Source organism: Notamacropus eugenii, chromosome 2 (genome assembly GCF_028372415.1).
Source record: "Notamacropus eugenii isolate mMacEug1 chromosome 2, mMacEug1.pri_v2, whole genome shotgun sequence".
Classification (NCBI taxonomy): Eukaryota; Metazoa; Chordata; class Mammalia; order Diprotodontia; family Macropodidae; genus Notamacropus; species Notamacropus eugenii.
Window position 1 is genome coordinate 31,114,996 of NC_092873.1, and position 21,607 is coordinate 31,136,602.

General features: G+C 44.1%; 1 protein-coding gene and 1 long non-coding RNA gene across 5 annotated transcripts in view; one reads left to right on the forward strand and one right to left on the reverse strand.

The window, feature by feature from the left end:
* Positions 1 to 754: 754 nt before the first annotated feature.
* LOC140524865 (uncharacterized) lies at positions 755 to 3,113 on the reverse strand. The gene is made up of 2 exons (XR_011973860.1): positions 2,925 to 3,113; positions 755 to 2,061 (listed from the first exon to the last, which is right to left on the reverse strand). It is a non-coding gene; the product is annotated as an uncharacterized lncRNA (long non-coding RNA).
* Positions 3,114 to 3,284: 171 nt separating this feature from the next.
* The window catches only part of LOC140524856 (golgin subfamily A member 3-like), a 65,119-nt gene continuing 46,796 nt past the window's right edge, over positions 3,285 to 21,607 (forward strand). For 3 of the 4 annotated variants that reach the window (XM_072639705.1, XM_072639710.1, XM_072639708.1), the window contains exon 1: positions 3,285 to 3,586. The gene's annotated coding sequence lies outside the window, so the exon portion shown is untranslated. Of the gene's footprint in view, positions 3,587 to 20,551; positions 20,679 to 21,607 lie in introns of those variants that run through there. The other variant, XM_072639707.1, reaches the window with a different exon arrangement.

The following is a 21,607-nucleotide window of genomic DNA, read 5'->3' on the forward strand; positions in this document are numbered from 1 at the left end:
CTCTCTCAGGGGAATTTGTGGTTAGCTCCTCAACCACAGCATGAAGTCTCTGGAATATTTAGGGTCTGGTTCTTCCTGCAGGCAGGACTGATGTGGGTAGAAACAGTGCCCTGAGAGGTAAAGTAATATTGATTGACTTTGTGAAGCCCTTGGTGCCCTAAACATCTCCCCTTACCACAACCTCCCCTTATCCTGGACCGTATGATTCCCCGTTCTCACCCCTCATTCTGGGGAAACAAAAAATTCCTGTTCCTACCCCTGATCCTGGGGAATGGGATTTCCTTACCATGTGTCCATCATAGTCCTCACCCTGTGTCTTTATCTTGCAAGACCCTAGATCTCCTACACCCACAAGGAAACCCTAAAGTCATCCTACATAAAACTGGTCCTTTTTCTAAAGCAAGGCCTTTGTTTAGCTCCTTACTAAATCTCAGCTTCTGCATCAATAAACCTCGCAATGGCTACAGAGAAGATCTAAGTGAATTCATTCACATTCTGAAGCAGTTCTCCCATCTCTCTTTCTTCAACAGGACCTGAGAGAATTCCAACACATGCTCTAATGATTACATGTAGAGGGCATGGCAGACTTTTTGATGATCTGTTTTCCTGGACAAACATTAGTCACTACAATTCAAACTGCTTCCTTTTTTCCTCTGTTCTCTAAGATGGTGTCTTCTTTTTCTTGACACCATTGCAGTCATAGTCTGTGGATTCTCCTGGTTCTGTTTACTTTGTATGAATGAGGAACAAAGAATGAATGGGAAAGCTTTTATTAGACGTTTATGAAATGAACTGGGAATACATTTAGAAAAGTAAGTCTGTCCTGAAGGAGTTTATATTTGAAGACAAAAAATAGAGGACATTCCAATTGTGAGTCAGATGGAAAGAGCTTCATTGACCTCAGGTTGCAGCATACAAAGGACCACAGGTGAGTATTTCTTAGCAATAAAAAGTTCAGAGGTTTCACTCTGGTGCTGGAGTTGCAGTTTCGCTTTTAAGCAAGGCTCCCTGGCTGAGGCCAAAGTATTTGAGGCTGAACAGTGAGGAGCCAATTTCCAGGAAGGAAGGAGGGAAAAGATGGGGAGCTATGAGAAGGCTTTGGAGGATGCCTTTAGGAGGGGTTGGAAGGAAGATCAGTCATGCTGGTCACTCATGGCAGGTAGGTCCATGGTCTCTGCGTCTCATTATATATATATAATACACACACACACACACACACACACACACACACACACACATCCCTCCACTGTTTAGATTGATCTGGTCCTAGTAGGTGCCATGGCTGCATTGACATTGAGGCTGAAAACCAAAATTGTTCCACCTTCATGGTAGCAGTCTTGTCCTTTGTGGAAATGGTAGCATGTGGAAAGTCTGATCTGACAACCAAGCTCTTGATCATGGATAGATCTTTCCTGTCATCACAGGATTCCCATGTGAAGACAGGAATAGCCATTTACTACCTTCAGCAGGGGGAAGCAGCTAGATGATTAAGTGAATAGAGTGCCTGGTTTTGAGTCAGGAAGACCTGAGTTCAAATGGCCTCAAACATTTACTGTGTGCCCTTGAGCAAGTCACTGAACCCAATTTGTCTAAGAGCCAACTAGGTGGCTCATGGTGTAGAGTACTGGGCCTTTAGGAGTCAGGAAGCTCTTAGGTCACATGGCCTCAGACATTTACGACCTGTGTGGCATTCTGCTCCCACAGTTCCTCATCTCCACAGAGTGGGAAGGCAAGCTTCATTTCCTAAATCTCTTGGACTAATCTCGAAGCTTAGTCATCAGAATTACAATGCTACTGTCTTTGGGCGTTTCATTTCCACTGTGATTTTCCTTTTTTGTGCTGTCCTCCTGATTATGTTCACTTAATTCAATTAGTCCACATACTTTTTCCCATCTTTCTCTGAATACCTGTCATGCACTATTCCCCTTTTGTTTTCTTTTCCATTTCTTTTCAGACCTGGGATTTTACTAGCAATTCTAGGTGTGTTAACTCCTTCCACTTGCGTAGATTCAATAACTCATCCGCAATCTTAGGGGCTTCTAGGAGAGCTGCCTCAGAACCCTGAAAGGTTAAATGACAATCCAATGGTTATACAGTTTGAATATGGCAGGGTAGAACCTGAACTCTCATTTTCCTGAACTCAAGGTTAGCCTTCTATCTACTGTGGCCTCCTGTGTCTCATCATTTTTTTCTGTGCAAATAATCTAGCACTTTCATGTAGGTATGTATTAGGTACATTTTGAAGAATTTATTTTATTGCTTTTTTCAGAAAGATATCTATCTTTTCTCGTCCAATTGCCCTACTCCTCATTGAGAAAGAAACCAAATCAAAACTCCTATTATGTGCTTGTCAAGTCAAGCAAAATAAATTTCTGCATTGGCCATGTTAAAAAAAAAATAGTCTCATTCTGTACTCTAGCCTTACTTATAATCAGCTGAACCTGACATATCTTTTCCCAAACAACTGCTGTAACTCCCTCAGCCCCCACTCTAATAAAAGCATCAATAGGGCAATTGCAGTTCTGCACAGGCTGGGCTCGAACCCAGGGCTGCCTGGTTAAGGCCAGCTCCACCCTCCCTGTGCCAGGCTCCCTGTCCCAGAGGAATCATTGCCCTGTCCTCCTGAAGGGAGAATCAGAGGAGAGAGGAACCTAGACTGCGTTTGTCCCAGGGCGTCCATCAGGCATCAGAGCACCAACATGGTGCTGGCTTTCAGTCTGGGCTTCACAGAATTATTCATGGCTGGCAGACACTTGGGAAGTTATCAAGACCGAAGTCTGCGTTGTACAGAAGAAGGAACTGGGGCTCAGAGAGGAAGTGCTTTGCCCACCTTCACAAATGGAAACAACAGAGCGGGTCCAGGATTCCACGTTCGAACCCAGTTCCTCCCAATCCACATGCCCCACCCTCCCCTTAGGTTTCACCTGGCCCCCATCGCCTTCCCCCGTCTTCTATGCATCCTGTCACAGCTCCAGGCTCCAAAGAACCTCCAGCACAGGAAGCAGCCAGCCCAGGGCTCAGCCACCCTCGCGATCTTGAGCTGTGGACCCCTCCCGCGGAGACCTAACTGACCTGGCACGTGTGCACTCGCCCAGGCTTAGCTTTACCGTTGGGCCCATGCGCGTGACTCCTGCATCTGGAGAACGCGTGCTCATTTCGGTCCCCCTCGAGGCGTTGCTAGGGCTACAGCCGTCTCTAGGATCGATTCCTTGCTGTTGCTGGCTTAGGAGTCACTTCACTTGGAGCGGTTGACGTTCTTTTTGGAGAATAGGCGAGGGCCCAGAGGAGGCCAATACATCAAGGGAGAACTCCTCGTGACTTCCCCCACCCTCTCTGTGACCCCCTGCCAACATGAAGAACATTTCTAACATCTTTAGGAGGAGCGTTGTGTCCCCATCTTCCTCCTCCTCCTCCTCCCCCCGCGCAGGGACAGCGGGGTCCCACCCTTCGGCCCGGATTCTTACATCATCAGAGTCAAGGACCTCGATAAGATACACAAAGCTGCCGAGCTTGGGGATGTGAAGAAGGTGCAGGAACTGCTGCTCCACGAAAAGGCCGGAGTCGACGATCTGGATAAAAAGGGCAGGTGAGAGGGCGGTGGGGGAGAGTGAAGGGAAGGCCCCCAGGAACAGCCTCAGACACCCCCCCCTCCACGGGGGCGCCTGTGCCTCGGCTACCCCTTGGCCAAGCTCTTCCCCTCAGCATCTGGGACAGAGCAGGGTCAGGCTCTGCCTGCTGGAGAGTGGATCCCAATCGTGACCACTGGCGTCCCCTCCCCCTCCTGCCTGCCCATTTTGAATGAAGGGAAACTCCTTCACTTTTTCCTTTAGCCAGCCTCCAGCTGACTTCCGCCTCCTCAGTGGTGAGGTGGGAGCAAATGCTACCCTGTTCTAGTGAAATGTTGTTTTCAGCCTTTCAGTTGTGCCTGACTCTCTGGGAAGACTTTGGGAGATTTCCCTGGCACAGATACTGGAGTGGTTTTCCATTTCCTTCTCCTGGTCCTTTTACAGATGAGCAAATTGAGGCAAATAAGGTTAAGTGACTTGCCCGGGGCCACACAACGAATATTTGCCTAAGGCTAGATTTGAAGCCAGGAATATGAGTCTCCCTGATCCAAAGCCAGCACTCCTATCCCCTGGGCCACCTAGCTGCCCCATCTGGAGAAATATGGTCACTGTATGTGGAATGTAGAAGCAACAAGGCAGAAAAGAAATTTCTGCTTTTATTAATCGCGTTCTATGTGTCAGTCACCCAGCTAATCACAACCGATAAAAAGAAATCTGGAGGCTGTCTCTGCTTGCTAGGAGGTCAGTCGAATGGAGATGGTAATCTACAAGGGAGGCTAGGAAGGAGAGGATCAGATACTTAGGAGGAGATCCGGGGAAAACTAGTGTTACAAAACGAAGACTGTAGGGAATATCAAGCAGATAAGTGTTCTAGTTTGACAAGGCTTCAAAGAGATCAAGTCGGATGAGAAATGAGAAAAGACCATTAGATTTGGCAGTTAAGGCAGCATTGGTATCTTTGGAGATTTTACAAGCCAGACTAATGTTAAAAGAAAGAGTCCAGAAAGGAAGTGGAGACACGTGTTTTCAGGAATCCTCTTAGAGCACAAATTAGGCAAAAATGCCAAGAGAAATGTGAGATGAGAGTGAGGACAGGTTGACGAAGTAAAGAGGTTTTTGGGAATGGGGAAGGAGGGAAGTAGCCATTAGGCAGGGAAAGATTGAAGAAAGCAAGAATAGGAATGAGAGAGGGGCGATACGCTGGAGGAGATAAGATAGAATGCGATGAGTTGGACCTATAGAAGCATTTTCTTTTTTTTTTTTCCTCTTTCCTTGACTTGTCTAATAGCTTTTTTTTTTATTTAACTTTTAACATTTATTTTCACAAAATTTTGGGTTACAAATTTTCTCCCCTTTTATCCCTTCCCCCCCAAACCCAGGCATTCTAATTGCCCCTGTGACCTATCTGCTCTCTCCTCTATCCTCCCTCCCTGCCCTTGTCTCCGTCTTCTCTTTTGTCCTGTAGGGCCAGATAGCTTTCTTGACCCCTTAACCTGTATTTCTTGTTACCCAGTGGTAAGAACATTACATTTGGTCCTAACACTTTGAGTTCCAACTTCTTTAGCTCCCTCCCTCTCCACCCCTTCCCCTTGGAAGACAGGTAATTCAATATAGGCCAAATCTGTTTAGTTTTGTGCCAGGCCTAGAGGCCTGTGGGCTACCCGAGTCTTACCTTACCTCTATCGGAGGTCTTCGGTTGGCCAAACCGGATGCTCGTATGAGAGAAAGGACGTTCCAGAGTCGAACAAGGGTTGAGCTTTATTTCAGGGTCTAGTTACAAGTGCAGGGGAATTCTTCCTTAGGAGGGAGCGAAGAATCTCCCAAGGAGGCAAAGATCTTATAATAAGAGATTGGAAGTAGAAGTGTAAGTGGGGAGAGAGGGGGAGGGGAGAGAGGAAAAGCGGAGCCTTGTTGTCCTCACACGTGGCCCCTCCGCCCAAGAGAACTTTCTGGCTTTCCTGATCCTACTTAAGCTCTCCAGCCGCATAGTTTGCATCTGAATATCGTGCTGTTAGGTGTGCCCAGGTCCGGGACAATCTCGAGGGCGGGGAGAGCTCTCTCCCATCACGTTTCTCACGGGAAGAGGCGGAAATACACGAGATAGCTCGGTTCACCTCGATTCCCAGTCGTTTCCTGGGGGGTCCTCGTGAGAACTCTAAGATTTAGAAGTTCCCACCTTTACCCGCCTGAGGCTGTCCACATGGAATTGAGCTTCCATCTCCAGCAGTTTTGCAAATGATTTCCATACTAGTTGTGTTGTATAGGACTAACTATATTTCCCTCCATCCTATCCTGTCCCCCATTACTTCTATTTTCTTATGGTCCTTTCCCTCCCCATGAGTGTCGACCTCGTATTGCATTCTCCTCCCCCTGCCCTCCCCTCCATCTTCCCCCCCTCCCTGCTTGTACCCCTGTCCCCCACACTCCTGTATTATGAGATAGGTTTTCCTATCAAAATAAGTGTGCATTATATTCTTTCCTTTAGTGGAATGTGATGAGAGTAGACCTCATGTTTTTCTCTTGCCTCCCCTCTTTATCCCACCACTAATAAGTCTTTTGCTTGCCTTTTTTATGAGAGATAATTTGCCCCATATAACTTCTCCCTTTCTCCTCCCAATATTTCTCTCTCACTGCTTGATTTAATTTTTTTTCAAAGATATGATCCCATCCTCTTCAATTCATTCTGTGCACTCTTTCTCTATGTATGTGTGCGTATGTGCATGTGTGTGTGTGTGTACTCCCACCCAGTGCCCAGTTACTGAAATGTTTCAAGAGTTACAAATATTGTCTTTCCATGTAGGAATGTAAACAGTTCAACTTTAGTAAGTCCCTTATGACTTCTCTTTGCTGTTCACCTTTTCATGGTTCTCTTCATTCTTGTGTTACAAAGTCAAATTTTCTTTCCAGGTCTGGTCTTTTCATCAGGAAAATTTGAAAATCCTCTATTTCATTGAAAGACCATTTTTTCTCCTGAAGCATTATACTCAGTGTTGCTGGGTAGGTGATTCTTGGTTTTAGTCCTAGTTCCTTTGACTTCTGGAATATCCTATTCCATTCCCTTCGATCCCTTAATGTAGAGGGTGCTAGATCTTGTGTTATCCTGATTGTATTTCCACAATACTTGAATTGTTTCTTTCTAGCTGCTTGCAATATTTTCTCTTTCACCTGGGAATTCTGGAATTTGGCCACAATGCTCCTAGGAGTTTCTCTTTTTGGGTCTCTTTCATGCGGTGTTCTGCGGATTCCTTGAATATTTATTTTGCCCTCTGGTTCTAGAATCTCAGGGCAGTTTTCCTTGATAATTTCATGGAAGATGATGTCTAGGCTCTTCTTTTGATCATGGTTTTCAGGTAGTCCCAGAATTTTTACATTGTCTCTCCTGATTCTATTTTCCAGGTCAGTTGTTTTTCCGATAAGATATTTCACATTATCTTCCATTTTTCAAATCTGCACGCTATGTTCTGAGATATCGGTCTTTCTCATAAAGTCTTTAGCGTCCATCTGTACCATTCCAGTTTTGAAAGATCTATTTTCTTAAGTGAGCTTTTGAATCTCCTTTCCATTTGGTTAATTCTGCTTTTGAAAGCATTCTTCTCCTCATTGGCCCCTTGCACCTCCCTTGCCAACTGAGTTAGGCTAGTTCTCAAGGTGCCAATTTCTTCAAGATTTTTTTGGTTCTCCTTTAGCAGGGAGCTGATCTGCTTTACATGCTTCTCCCTCATCCCTCTCATTTCTCTTCCCAGTCTTTCCTCCACCTCTCTAACTTGATTTTCAAAATTCCTCTTGAGCTCTTCCATGGCCTGAGCCCATTGGGTGGGCTGGGACACAGAATCCTCGATTTCTGTGTCTTTGCCTGATGGCAAGCATTGTTCCTCCCCATCAGAAAGGAAGGGAGGAAGTGTCTTTTCTCCGAATAAGTACCCTTCAATAGTTTTATTTCTTTTCCCTTTTCTGGGCATTCTCCCCAACCAGTGACCTGACCTCTGAATGTTCTCCTCACACCCACCTCGCCTCCTGGTCCTCCCAGCCAGCGTTTGGGGACTGAGATTCAAATGCTGCTTTCCGCCTTAGGGTCTTTGGCGGGGGCAGGGCTGCTATTCAGTGTGAGAATTAAGTTCAGGTGGTCAGGGGCAGGGCCGCCTCTCTGGCTCAGTTCCCTCAGGGGGTTTATGCACAGACCTTCCACTATGGATCCAGGCTCCCGCCCGTTTGGAGAGCTCCTGTCTGTAGCCGCCTCTCAGCTTCTATCTCCTGGAGGGGCCCGGCCATGGGGGCACCCCACTCCCGTCTCGACCCGCCAAAGAGACTCTCTCACCTACCCCCGTCAGTCACCTGTTGGTGGGGGGGCTTGTGCCGCCGCTGGAGATCCCGTCCCATAGCCTGCTCGGATCTTTTCCTCACGGTGTCTCGGCCACGACAGGGCTGCCCTCTGCTCCCAGTCCCGGCGCCCAGTCCACGGCGCGAAGGACCCCCCGCGAGAGGTTTGCAGGTCTCTCCGGAACAGAAATCTCCCTTGCTCCAATATTCCGTGGTCTCTGGGTGCAGAATTCGCCCTGGGTTGGTCCCCTCTAGCCGTTCTGTGGTTTGTGGGTTCGGAGCTATGTGTATGTGCGTCTTTCTACTTCGCTATCTTGGCTCCGCCCCCTGAAAAAGCATTTTCATGTGGGATGAATGAAGGAGGAGATACTGACAGAAGGCATTTGGATGATGTTAGATGAGAAGAAGTGGGGACAGGGTGGTCTCAAGTAATAGCCTCAATTGTTTTCAGCCAAATATGAGACAAGATTTTTAGCTGAGGAGGTGCAGAGTGAAATATGGGAGCTTTGAGGAGGGATGAAAAGGTTTGGAAGAGCAGCTGTGGTAAGTGTAAGGTGACCGGTTTTTCAGGTGTAGTTTATAGAATCAGCTTCCTTACTCTCTCAGCATACCTAATATAGCTATCCGATTAAATGTGTATGTTTGAGTTTCTCATGGGGTATGGACTGGATGTATGGTGTCATGGTATAGGGAACTCCCTTTGCACTGCAGGCCAGTATCTTTCAGCAAATTAGAATCTTAGATAGTTACTTAGATCCCTGAGAGGTTAAGTGACTTGCCTAGGTCACACTGCCAGTGGGAGTCAGAGGTAGTTCTTGCCAGCTCCAAGGCTTGCTTTCTCTCCCCTGTGCTGTACTGCCTTTCTGGAGTGTAATTGACGATGCAAGCAAGGGGATCTTTAAACATGAGTCACAGAAATTATCCATAGGAAAATTAAGTTCCAAGTGTATTTATAAAAGACATATATGTTTTATTTTGTCTGTGAAACATTGGAAGTCTGTGGAATCCAGGATGGGCATTTGATGGTTCCCAGCGCATTATTCATTTGCCCCAATCTACGTTTGTACATTTTCATAATTGTTGAAAATATACACAAATTATTAGATGTGTTCTTAGAAACAACGAAATGCTGTCCTGTTGTTACCATACCCCTATGTTGAATGTAATTTCCAACATTAGTCATTCATTACCTTTCAAAATTAGAAGTGATAACTATATATTGAGTTTCGATTAATATTTTCGCTTATCCTAAAAGCCAAGAAATGCCAGTATTGGCATGATCCCTGTGAACCGCTGCCTTCACAATTACAGGCCCAAAGTAGGAATGGATGAGAGAGAACAGCCTCATAGATTAAAGCAGCTGAGGTACTGGCTCATTGAAATGGCTGAAGTCAAAGGCTTTCATGATTGTCTGGCTATCCTCATTGACCTTGTTCTGATACATAAGCTGTGATTTGCAGACTAATATAATAACTTTTGCCCTTCCCATAAATATATATTGTTTTATTGAGATGGTTATTAAAAAGCATTTCAGCAGAGTAATGATAACGGAAATGAGTGTAGTAACCTATTTGTTTAATATACAAATGTAGTCTAAAACTGAAGAAATACAAAAACATACAACCAGTCACTGTACAGTTTGAAAAATGCTAGTCCCTTTTCAAGGTTGAGATACTTTTCACTGTGTTCAGTCGTGCTGAAAGAAGTGAACCCTAGCCCGTTGATCCTGCATGGTATGGCAACTAGATAATTATTGCCTAGTTGGAAGATTAACTGTAATTACCATGGATAGAGACATTCCCAGAATGATGAATGTTGTAATTGCTAACAGCAAATACAGGTGAAGTGAGGTTGAAAGTTGTCACAGACTTTTGTCGCCCCTGTCTTTGTGGTTATATTCTTCCCTAAAATACACAGCAACCAAGGTGCCCTCCCCACATAGTGCCACTCAGGTAGTATGATGGCTGACCCACTTATCTTTCACTTTCTTCATCTTTCCCCTAACAATAAACATTTGAGGCTGTTTTGCTTCCTTCCGTTCTCATTTCTTTTACCACTCATAACTAAGTTTGTTATTTCTCAGATGTATATCAACACATTTTTAAATTTCTTCCCCTCTCTTATCAGTGCCCTCCTAGGAATATCTCTATCTACCCAGGCTCTTTTACCCTGCTTCCCTTTTCCCTTTGTGCCTTTTATGAGTAAAATGAAATCCTACCCTAATCATACCTGATAGGGATGGGATACATCTGGATTCAGAAGAATAAGTGTAGATGGCATAGTAGAAAGATACACGTATGGTAGCTTTGAACCCACAGCCTATAAAATATCTGTAAAGAAGAACTCCCAACAAATTCTGGAGCAGCAGAAGCCACAGAACAATGGAGTGGAGGAGATTTCTGTTTCAGAAAGCCCTGAAAAACCTACGAAAGGTCTGTCACGCCCTGGACCTGGAGCCCAGCCCAGTCCTGCCTTGGCCTTGAGCCACTGAGAGGAGCAGATACAGGCAGGCTTCAGGGAGGGAGTCTCCAGCAGCCTCGCAGATCCCTCCACCCACAGGCGCCAGGGTGAGTGAGGGAGACTTTTTGGCTTGCCAGGAGGGGAGTAGGGAGTCTCCATAGCTCAGGCCCCCTTGGGAGGCAGCAGCGGGAGCGGAAACGAAATGGCACCCATTGCATATGTGAAAAATCATAGATAATGGGAACTGCTATTAGACTGTACGAAGCTATTCATCTTCCACAAATAAAAGCCAGTGATTACACAAACTGCAAATTTGGACACAGAGCAAGAATTGTTATTAAAGGGTAAAAAATAAATACTGAGATAAATAAAAAATTAGTAGGGAAACAAAAACAATTTTTAAAAAATAGAGTTAGTATCACATAAAAATAATTAATGCTTAAAGCATAATGATACTTTTAAAAATAGGATTCCTGTTCTAAATTTTATAGGAAAATAGTGCCTGATCTTTGGAATTTCCATGGATCTCTTCTAACACTAGGAGGAAAAGATGTATCTCCAGTCTGCAAAGTCTCCCTGTGTTCATTGGTAGGAGGTAGAGTTTGGCTTGTCTGGGCTCTTGTCGTGTTGGGTGAGGGGATAGTTGTAGAATGGTTGGCTCCCTGTCTTACATCATGGAGGGCAACAATGAATGTTGTCTCTGGCCTTGTAAAAGTTGGAGGTCTCAAGGAATGTGTTTGATATTTGAGAGTTGTGTGGGGTTTGAGTATATTCTCCACAAAGGTAACAGACAATGTTATGGGCCCAGATATCCCTTTTGTGGGTGCCAAGGACAAACATGTATTGGGATGATCCTTATACCAGGATGGTGCTGGGCAGCTGAGCCAGATTCTCTTCACATCTGAGAGTCTGACCTCTCTGGGGTAGTGACCTCAGGTTGTCCTGGAGTTGGTGCAGGGTTTTCTCCTGAAAGTTGAAGGAGAGAAGGACATGGAGGCAGGAGGACTGGTGCCCATCCCTGAAGCTGAGGCAGTTGTACAGAGGACATCTGGTGGAATTGCTATAGATATTGATCCCATACTGGAGTTCTCCATGGTAGTTGTTGGTGCTCTAGATGGGATGATTGGGAGAAGAGAGGAAAGTCTCCCAGTCAGGCTGGTTTGTAAAGGAGTACTTGAGTCAGAGGTAGCTGTTGTTTCATCTGAAGTCAAGGCGAGCAACAGGCTCCTGGTTGCCACGTTCACTCCTGCAGATGTCTTAGGTACAGCAGTGGCTCTTCTTGAAAAATAGGTTGACTGTGTGTGAGAGAGGGTGTCTTGATTTCTGGCCAATTGTCCCAGTGGGAATCTGGTCGCTGGTGTCCTGAATTGAAGATAGTAGAGGATATATTCTATATGTGATTCATAGACTGAAATGCAACATGATAATCAAGTCTATTAAATGTCCAATATAAGGCACAGGTTTTACAAGTATTAAATCTAGAGCTCTGACTTTGACATTTTAACTTCTCTTAAATGTACTCACTCCCTGCAACAATGAAATAATCAGCCTACTTTGGCCAAGAGTAGACTTCAAGTGACTGAGTCTGTATCTCTTAACAATAAGAAAACAGCAAAAGGTACTAATAAAGCAATTTATAAAACAACTAAATTATGATTACCCCAACCTTATTTTTTCATTAAAAAAATTAGCAATACTAACAACTGGTAAAAAAAATTAAAATAATGATAAAAGCATGGCACATCCTTATCATCAGAGGACAAAATGCCCCATGGTATAGACATCAAGCCTTCATGAAACATATAAGGCCTAGCAAGAATATCAGGAAGATGAAAAACTGCAAAATCTCTTCTTAGACATTCAAAATTCCTAATTTGTGTGACACTTCAAAAAGCAAGTTGGAATGATGGTGGATTGTCATTCGATTATGCCTAGTTTTACTGAGATGTGTTCTACTGGAGGACAATGGAAAAAATAGCTTCATGGGTTAAATGAGTCATTTGGAGTTTTTCAAATAATTATTTAACAAAATAAAATTAAACACATTACGTATTCTATTTGACACAAATCATGTTGTTAATGACAAACTATTTCCAAAAATAAAAGCTAAAATGTCAACATTTTCAACTTACAGTTGAGAGATTCAGTCTCTTTTCAACCAAACCATTATTTGGCCATTTCCTCACCAAATTCCTGTTACTATATAAGTTTGTGTGTATATGTACATGTGAATATACACATATATGTATGTATTCATCTATTCATATACACACACATGTATTCAGATAGGGAAATCCAGCTACTTCTCTATAACGCTGTTGACGGTCTCCAAAAGAATCTGCAACAGAAAAATTCGTCATCATCAAGCCCACGTGATGATGAACCTCAGACTAAAAAGGACATGTCTTACCAAAAAAAATTTTTGAATGATTCTATTCTCCTTTCCACAACTGCTTTGGAAAATATGTATCTGTATATGTGTATGGGAAAGCTGCCTCCTCAAAAACCTTATCTCAGAACAGGAGGTAAGGAAACTTATTTCTCTAATTGCAAGCTCAGTTCACATCTTTGGGATAACCCCATAGAGCTTAGCAATGACCTTGGTAAAGTAACTGCTAGAGAACTAGAGAATTCTCTGACCCACTGGTATTTAAATTTCCATAGGTTCAGCTTTTCAGTGATAAGCTTATTCCCAAAAGCAAATTTTTTTTTTTCTGGACCAAAGTAGACTCTAGTCATCAAAATCTGGAATGTCATTGTAAGAGTAGCCCGTGTAGCATTTGGAAACATAGTAGGCAATGCACAAAAGGTAGAATCCTGGCATGAATACCAGAATTTCAATTACCAGAACAGAAATGACTCATTCTGCCCCACCTTTGCTGATATATCCAGCTAATAGCAGAGCGCCTATGACATTGTGAAAGGTGCCAATCATAAACAGTACTATGGCAACTGCAATAACCTTGTAAGGGATTTTGGGAGGGCTCTTCTTAAAGTTTTCGAATTTCCCTGATTAAGTGATGAAGTTTTCATTATTTTATATTTATCATATTATTTGTATAAGTAATACCTTTATTGAAATCAAATGAGAACTTTCATTGACATACGTTTCAAAAAAAAAAAAAAAGAAATGCTTTGTAGTGAAGTCCCAGTAAAGCTTTGTTGTTTTACGTAAGATGAATCATTTTCAAATCTCTCCATATTTGTTTTGGTTTACTAAACTATGTTTAAGCTAATATTTATAGATGCTCTGATCTTTTCTGTGTTCTCTTTTGTGAATTTACTATTACAAATTTGAGAATTTTCTTTTCTCGAGACTAAATACAAATAGGATCATTTTCTATATAAGGATACTTTGTTTTGGTACTTTCCCCACATGCTATATATATTGCAACATTTACCTCCTCTCTATCTATACTATACTGTTTCATTTGTCTCTGAAAAGGAAACTATACTGTTTTAATGGTGATCGGGAGAGCTCTCCCATTTCATCTCTTCCCACTTCTGTGAGGTCGTAAGAATTAAAGAACTGCATGCACTTAGCTTTTAAGGGCATCATGTCTATTAAGATCGCATCTTCCTACAGACAGGAAGAGGATACCTTTCTACAGTAAGGGGGGAAGATTAACAAGGGCTTGAAGGAAGCCAGAAAAATACAGAGGGAAAGGACTCCAGGGATGGAAGACAGTCAGTAAAAATATATTGAGTTGTGAGATGGTGAGTCAATGCAAGGAAGAGCAAGAAGGCCAGTGTCACTGGCAGAATGCAGGAGTAAAGTACAATTAGATTGACAAATAAAAGGAGGGACAGGCTCTGAATGTGAACTAGCACTTTCTATTTGATTCTTGAGGGAACAGGAAGCCATTATATTTCATTGAATGGTAAAATGACATGGTCAGACAAGAGCTTTAGGAAAATCATTTTGGTGGCTGAGTAGAGGATGGACAAGAGTGTCTTATGACAAGAAAATCCACAAGAAGGGTACTGCAATAGTCCAGGAATGAGGTGATGTGGGCTTGCACCAGGAGGATGATAGGGTCATATGAGTAAAGGAGCATATAGGAGAGGTGTTAAGAGAGCAAGACCTATATTCCTTAACAAAAGATTGGATATGGGTTTGGGCGTGAAAGTAAGTAGTTCCGGGCTGTGAGCCTGGGTGATTGGAAGATGGGGAGAGCATGAAACTGGGAAATTGAGACGAAATGAATTTTGGGGGGGAAAGGAAATGAGTAGAGTTTTGGATGTGTTGCGATTCAGATACGGACAAGACAACCAGTTCAAGATTTCTAACAGGCAGTTGTCCAAAAGGAGTAATGAGTTTGCAGATCACTAGAGAGGCTAAAGGTAGATGAGTATATCTGAGAATCACCGTTCTGAGGACGGATTTCCAGGAGCTTACAAAATCTCCTAGAAAAAGAAAAAACAAGGGCCCAACTCAGAGCCCTAATATACAATACCCAAAATTCGCATTGATGACTTGGGTGAGAATGTAGCAAAAAAGACTGAGACAGGATTCAGCCAAAGAACCAGGAGAGTATTGTCATAAAAATCTAAAGGGAAGAGAATATCAATGAAAGTAGGAGAATGGAAGGAAAGGCTGCAATGAGATGAAGAAGAATGAGGATTGAGAAAAGGTCATTTCTTTTTGCAATGACGAGTTTTATAGTAACATTAGCGAGGACAATTTCATTTTGCTTATGAAACTTAGCAACCAGACTGTAGAGATAAAAAGGGAGTGGGAGAAATGGAAATGGAAACACCTTTTGTAAATAGCTATCTCAATGAACTTGAAGAGAAAAAGGGAAGAACTAAGGAAGAATATTATCAGGGAAAGAATGAAAAACTGAAGGTGCTTTTTTTTGTGGGAATTCATTTTTTGCAGATAGGTTAGTAGGGAACTAGATGACAGTGCAAATTGACATGGTAGTTTGGCCTCTCGCAGCACATCAGTGTGGAAGACCATCAGACCATCCCAGGGATGTTTCTTCTGGCTGAGAGCACAGCTAACTCCATGTCAAGTCCTTTGTGAGGGTCTAGGCCAGAGTCAGCTGCCTACATAACTCCATCACACACTCCAACTACTTCCAGGGTCAGGCGTCAAGGAGAAACAGAATCATCCTTGGTTTTGACTTCACCAGCACCTGCTGACTCCATCACCCGCATTGATGGGGCTCTGCCTGGAATGAAAACAAAGGTCCTCTAGTCCTTGACCTCTGCTGAAGCTGCAGATCTGACCAGGATTGTTAGATATTATGTCTACTTTGCCCCTTTGTCTCCAGTCATCTTCCCTGAGGGATACTTACAAGTCCAAGGCCATAAGCTTGAATAATCCTGGAACTGAAAGCCCAAGTGTCATCCTCAGCAGCAAGGTCACAGATGTGGGCTTTCTTTATTTTGAGACCACTAGAACCAAGGGCTTCTGGGTACAGTGGGAGAAAGTAACAAAGGTGCTTCACTGATCACTCCTTTACCTGGATCTCCTATGTCCTCAGCTTCCCTTTTGGGAGAAGAACCAAGGAGGTTAGGTACCACTCTTTGCTCCCTTCCACCGGTGATTGCGGCTAACCATCTGCAGTCCCAATTGGACACTCAGAGAGGACCTGAGTTCTCCCTTTGGCCACAATGGAGCAAAGTCCATACTGTCACAGTCAAGATGACTGGAGATATCTCTGTGGCTCCAGAGTGACAGCACAGGAGCTCAAGTGAACTCAACCCTGCTTCTTACCACCAGCAGCAGTTGCATGGTTTTTCCTGGACAAAGCACAATTTCTCCCTCACCTACTAAAGGTGACGCCAGTGATCTCACCATCACTGAGACAGATGCCACCCCTGCATGGCCATGGACAGTCTCTTCTTCAACTTCCCTAAATTCAACTGAAACGATTCCCTTTACAGTGAACATTAGCTCACCTGCCCCAAGACCTGATACCATAAGTCTCACCTTTATCACCAAAATCCCAGATATTGACCCTCTCAGACTGTGGCCACTCTCAGCACTGATCTGCCAAGTAGAGTGTCAGAGAAAAGCACAACTGAATCATCGACCACCACTTCTACTGAAGATCAACTCTTCTCAAACACTAATCCTGGAGGTTCATTGGTGAACACGACTGGCTCAATTTTGTTGGGACTGGTGCTCATATTGTTCCACAGGCAGGCAGAAGTGAGCTGAGAGGTTCCGCTGACTACAGAGCGCATGATTCCATGCAGGATGATAATAAGTATCACGTCAACTCCTCCAGGGCTCAACACAGCAGCTGAATTGAGCTCAGCCATACCTCCTCCAACAATTGCCCAAGAGACTCCAATAAGTCCTGAGGTCATTCTGACTGCCAGGGATATAAGCCCTTCCTCTACTTGGCAATGGGTAGGAGGGGGGACTGCAGGGTCTCCTGTCCATATGAGATGAGGTTCAAGTGTGTCTGCTGTGTCCCAGACCATCCTCTCTGAAATTCAAAGTTCATTTATCATCACCAAAGCCCCTTAGGAGATTCACACATAATGTCCATTGTCTTGTACTGCAATCGAGGTCACTAACACAGTTACTCTATCAGATTCCACTCTGATCTCAGGGCTGGAGGAAGGCCAGGATTCCAATGGTGCCATCTCATGGACAGAACCCAGCAGGACCTATCTCACCTTGGATTGCCCTTCAGAAAACCCCATAACACATGGCACTAGTCCTGTGGACACACGCTGACTAAGCATTATCCACTGGGCCAAGTGAGCACTTGCTTGAAAGAGGCACCAGTGCTGCTACTTTTCTTTTCAAAATGCTTGCTGAAGTCACTGTTCCAGCACCACAGAAAACTACCCAGGAGCTTGAAAGTCAAATGCATTTCTGCCCTAGATGGTCACACTGCCCTTGCAGTGGACACTGGCCTTATTGGGAACCTTATCTCTGCATTGTCAAAGGTCACAGCTGATATCAGCAAAGATAGGGAAACTGTGAAATTGAGCTCCTCTGGCAGTAAGCCTTCAAGGAATTTGCATCTAATGGGGGAGACAAGGCATAGAAAGGAGTGGTAGCCAGTGAGATGCAACTGAGTTATACATCATGAAGGAGTGTTACCTGGGGAACAAGTGGAGTACATGGACACATGACATTAGAGAAGAATGAGAGACAGGATTGGGTAACATTTTCAGATCTGGAGAGGATCCGGGGGATGAAAGTGTACCCGTGTACAAGAGAGAGTGAAATGAAGCATGACCTTGAATTTGATAAAAAAAAAAAAATAGATGAGTAGGGTGACACACCAATGGGGATCGCGGAAGTCCAGGGCAGACGTTCTAGGGACTAAGCTTGAATCCTGCAAGACTAGTCTTTAGTGTGGGCATCAGGACAGTAATGACGTTCGAGGAGAAATGGCCAGAGCTTAGCTTCAGGGCCAGAGCAGAGCTGATGAGAGTACTCTACAGGAAGAAGTGCCTGTGATGTGCATTGGAGAGGAAAGCGAGGTTCAGGTGATTGGGTGTTATCCCAAGGAATGAAAGAATTCCACTGAGAGGAAATGTATATCCCTATGAGAATAACACCAAACCTGTCCACATACTAACCAACTCCTCTGCTTGTAGTATTCTCCAGGAGCACAGTTCATGGATTAGTGAGTCTAATGTGACAAGCAAATGAAAACAGTCTACCAGCATCCTCATGCCTAGCTCCATAGTGAGAGATTCTGTTTCTGAGACTGTAAGAAAGACAGTTAGCATAGAAATCCCTCCAGGCTCAGCTCCCATTTGGGGTACACTTCTCATTGCGGCCATGATCACAAATGGGCTCAGATCTGAGACACCCAGAGGATCAGTAGATTTTGTCATAGAAATATCAGCTTCACCTGAGAAATCCTCTTGTTTGTCCCGTAAACCTCCCACGTTCCTTGAATCCAGCAGAGCCCACAGTCAGCCAAGGATCTAGTGAGCCTTGGAAGGCCATACTATTATGGGATACTCGGGCAGGAGCAGAGGCAAATTCAGCTGCCTTGTCTTTCACTGCTCCCAGCACCATGCCAACAGATGGTGGAGGGGACACAAGCCCTTTCTTGGTGTCTACAGAAGGGCCAACAGAACGTCAGACAGTGTCCAGCCCCTTCCTAGAAGACACAAACATTCTGCAAGCACTCACAGGGAGGACATGCACTTTCTAAGCACGTGAGTAAGCCACTGCCCTGACACAATCTCCACTTCTTCTCTGCTCAGCCTAACTGAAGGACTCAGCTACCCAGGACTTTGCCTTCAACCTCTTTGGGAAGCCTGAGGAATTAGGCTAGGAATGTAGCTAAATGCCCCAACTCAGCGTCCATATGCTCCTTGATCATCCTTCTTTATATGAGAAGACATAGGTTCCAATAGAAACTGACATATGAAGAACCATTTAAACCATGTGCACAATCATTTAACAATGTGAATGTCAAGAACTACTATACAAATTGAGCTGAATGCTGTGAAATACTAATGACCTTCTTGTTCATTTAGAATAGATATTGAAATTTATTTCCCTCCCTTCATTGGAATGTTGAAGTGTATGAAATAATTATTAGTATGAAATATTAGTATTAAATTTAGTATGAAATAATGCATTTAATGTAAAAACTTTTTGATGTATAGGCTAGTTGTGCTATACGTTTTTGAATCTTTTATATTAAAGGAAGTCTCTAGGAGGGAGATGGATATATTTCAAGATAAATATTACCTAAAAAACAAAATGCAAACATCACTTTATCACTAATTAATGTAAAGTTAAAACAATTTAAAGGAGATGTTATATATCAATATATGAAATAATTTTAGAGGAAGACGTGAATATTTACGAAAATGTAATTTGTCCGGACCAACAGAAGAGAAAATAAAATACTTAGTCCCATCTTAATAAAGAAATTGAAAAAGCTTTTAATGAGGTCCCTAAGAGAAACTCCCAGAATCACCTGGATTCACAAGTGAATTCTATCAAACATTAATCTACCTAACTCGAAAGATGCTACCAAGGGTTGGTACTCTCCCAACTTGCCCAGTCATGGATCAAGCCCTTTAAAACAGAATTCCCCTCACTCTCTTTGGCAGTCCTACTGCACCTTCTTCCACACAACCAGGGCTTTTATTGAAACTCTACCTGTTGTGGTCGTCCTTTGTTTTTGAAAGACTTGGACTCCAAGGCCTCTGAAGGACAACAGAGAAATGATAACATGACTTGCACTAGACACTGTTTTGAATGAGGGAGGGCTGTGCAAAGTCACCAGCCTCAGCTTTTCCTCCTAAGTCTTCTGGATCCTGTGACCAGACATTAATGATGATGACTGGAGATTGGCCAGGATGCAATGGGAGATTTTGGTCTTTTCTGCTAAGTCCTATTCAGGGACTCTCTCAGAGAGTGGTTATGCACATTTAATGAATAGGTCCCCTTAAGAAATAATCTAGGAATGGCCCCTTTAATGAGCAAAAGAAAAAAAAATGAGTAAATCTCACTGGAAGGAATCAGCAAAAGTGACTACTGATAATCACTCTTCTGTCAGAAAAGTTCAGAAAAATATTAAGTGGAGTTTGGGCAGGGACTTATTGGTGTGCCATGTATGAGGGCACTTGGTTTAAAGTTTGGAGAGAGAGAGAGACAGAGACAGACAGACAGAGACAGAGAGAAGGAAGGAAGGAAGGCAGGCAGGAAGGAAGGAAGGGAGAGAAAAAAAGAAAGTAAGACAGACAGAAAGAGAGACAGAAAGAAAGAAAAAAGAAAGAGAAATGAAGAAAGAAAGGAAAGAAAGAAGGAAGAAAAAGAAAAAAGAAAGAATAAGAAAGAAAGAAGAGAGAAAGAAATATGCTCTGTTAACATCACGTTAACTAGTGACCCACTGGCCATCCAAATTTACCTTCCTTTGGAGAGGAGACGGAAGGAGTCAACAAAAGCTAGAAGATGAGCTGAGGTACCCAGCTAGTTGAACCCCCATTAAGACATCTAGATCTACTCACAGGTCTGTGTTTGTCCTTAGTTTTAGAAGACCATGTCGTCAGAGAAATGATGACATGACTTGCAGCTGACTTTGTTTTGAGTGAGGGAAGGCTGTACAGCCTCACCAACCTCACTTTCTCCTGCTGAACTTTCTGGGTCCAGTGACCAAATATGCATCAGGATGCCCAGCATGCAATGGGTGAGGCACTGGGAATACAGAAAGAGGCCAAAGACATTGCCAGCTCTGAAAGGAGCTCACATTCTAACACAGGAGACTCCATGCAAATAACTCTATACAAAGCAAGCTATGTACAGGATACATAAGGAATGAAAAGAGAAGAAGAGCCCTGGTTGAGAGATCTGGCCAGCGAACCATCTCTGAGTCCCCATTTCCAAAGGTGAGCTTCTCCTCCTCCAGCACCTTTGTCTAATGATAGTGGTGTTCCTGATGAGGATACTGCTGTTGCAGAACCCCTTGGTTCCCCTGATGGGTTCAATAAGTTGGACTCAAGTGGGGTGTATAGAGATCATCATCATGCCTTAGGAGGGTTAGGACATGGGAAAATCTGATCAGATCTGACCTGTCTTAGATGGTCCTAGAGAATTCAACTGGGGGCTCAGTTGACTGAGGGATCCCTGGGGTGGGAAAGGAGGCTCCTGTGTGACCAGGCCCCTGGGGTTAGTAGTTATGGTGGACTGGGAACACTGGGGTGGGTTCAGTGGAATCCATTGAACTGGGTTGGGCAGAACTGTCTGTAACCCATTCATGGGGTAGGATTGATTAGGTCAGTAATTGTGTCCCATCTCACCAGGACTGAGGGGATGGGGCTTGAGGGCTTGTAGGCACTGGCATTCCAGTGCCTAGGTTGAGCCTGTGTCTTGGGGAACTTGGAACGTTCGCTGCTTACCTGTTCCTCACTGGGAGCCCTCACTTGTCTTCACGATCCATCGAGGAGGCAGAATGGAGGCTCTTGAAGGACGCTGGTGACCCTGAAGCTGCCAAGGGGGCCGGAGACTGAGTGGAAGTGTAAGCTTCAGTGGGAGGCAGTGTGCTTCCGGGTGACGATGTGGTGGGAGAAGGGAAATTTGGGGGCGTTACGGTGGGAGGCGAGGTGGGGGGGGGCTAATTTGTGGGACAAGGGGTCAGGAAAGTGGCCAGCACTGGTCTGGGAGCTGCTGGGTGCTTTGTCTGTCGTTCTGCTGGTCTGCTGTCTCGTTCACTTCCGGGAACAGTGGACTAGGGCATTGTGCCATGGCATTGGTGGACACAGTAGCTACCTCGCCTAGCCCAGTGCCCTCCATCCTTGGCACTCAGGGGACACAGATA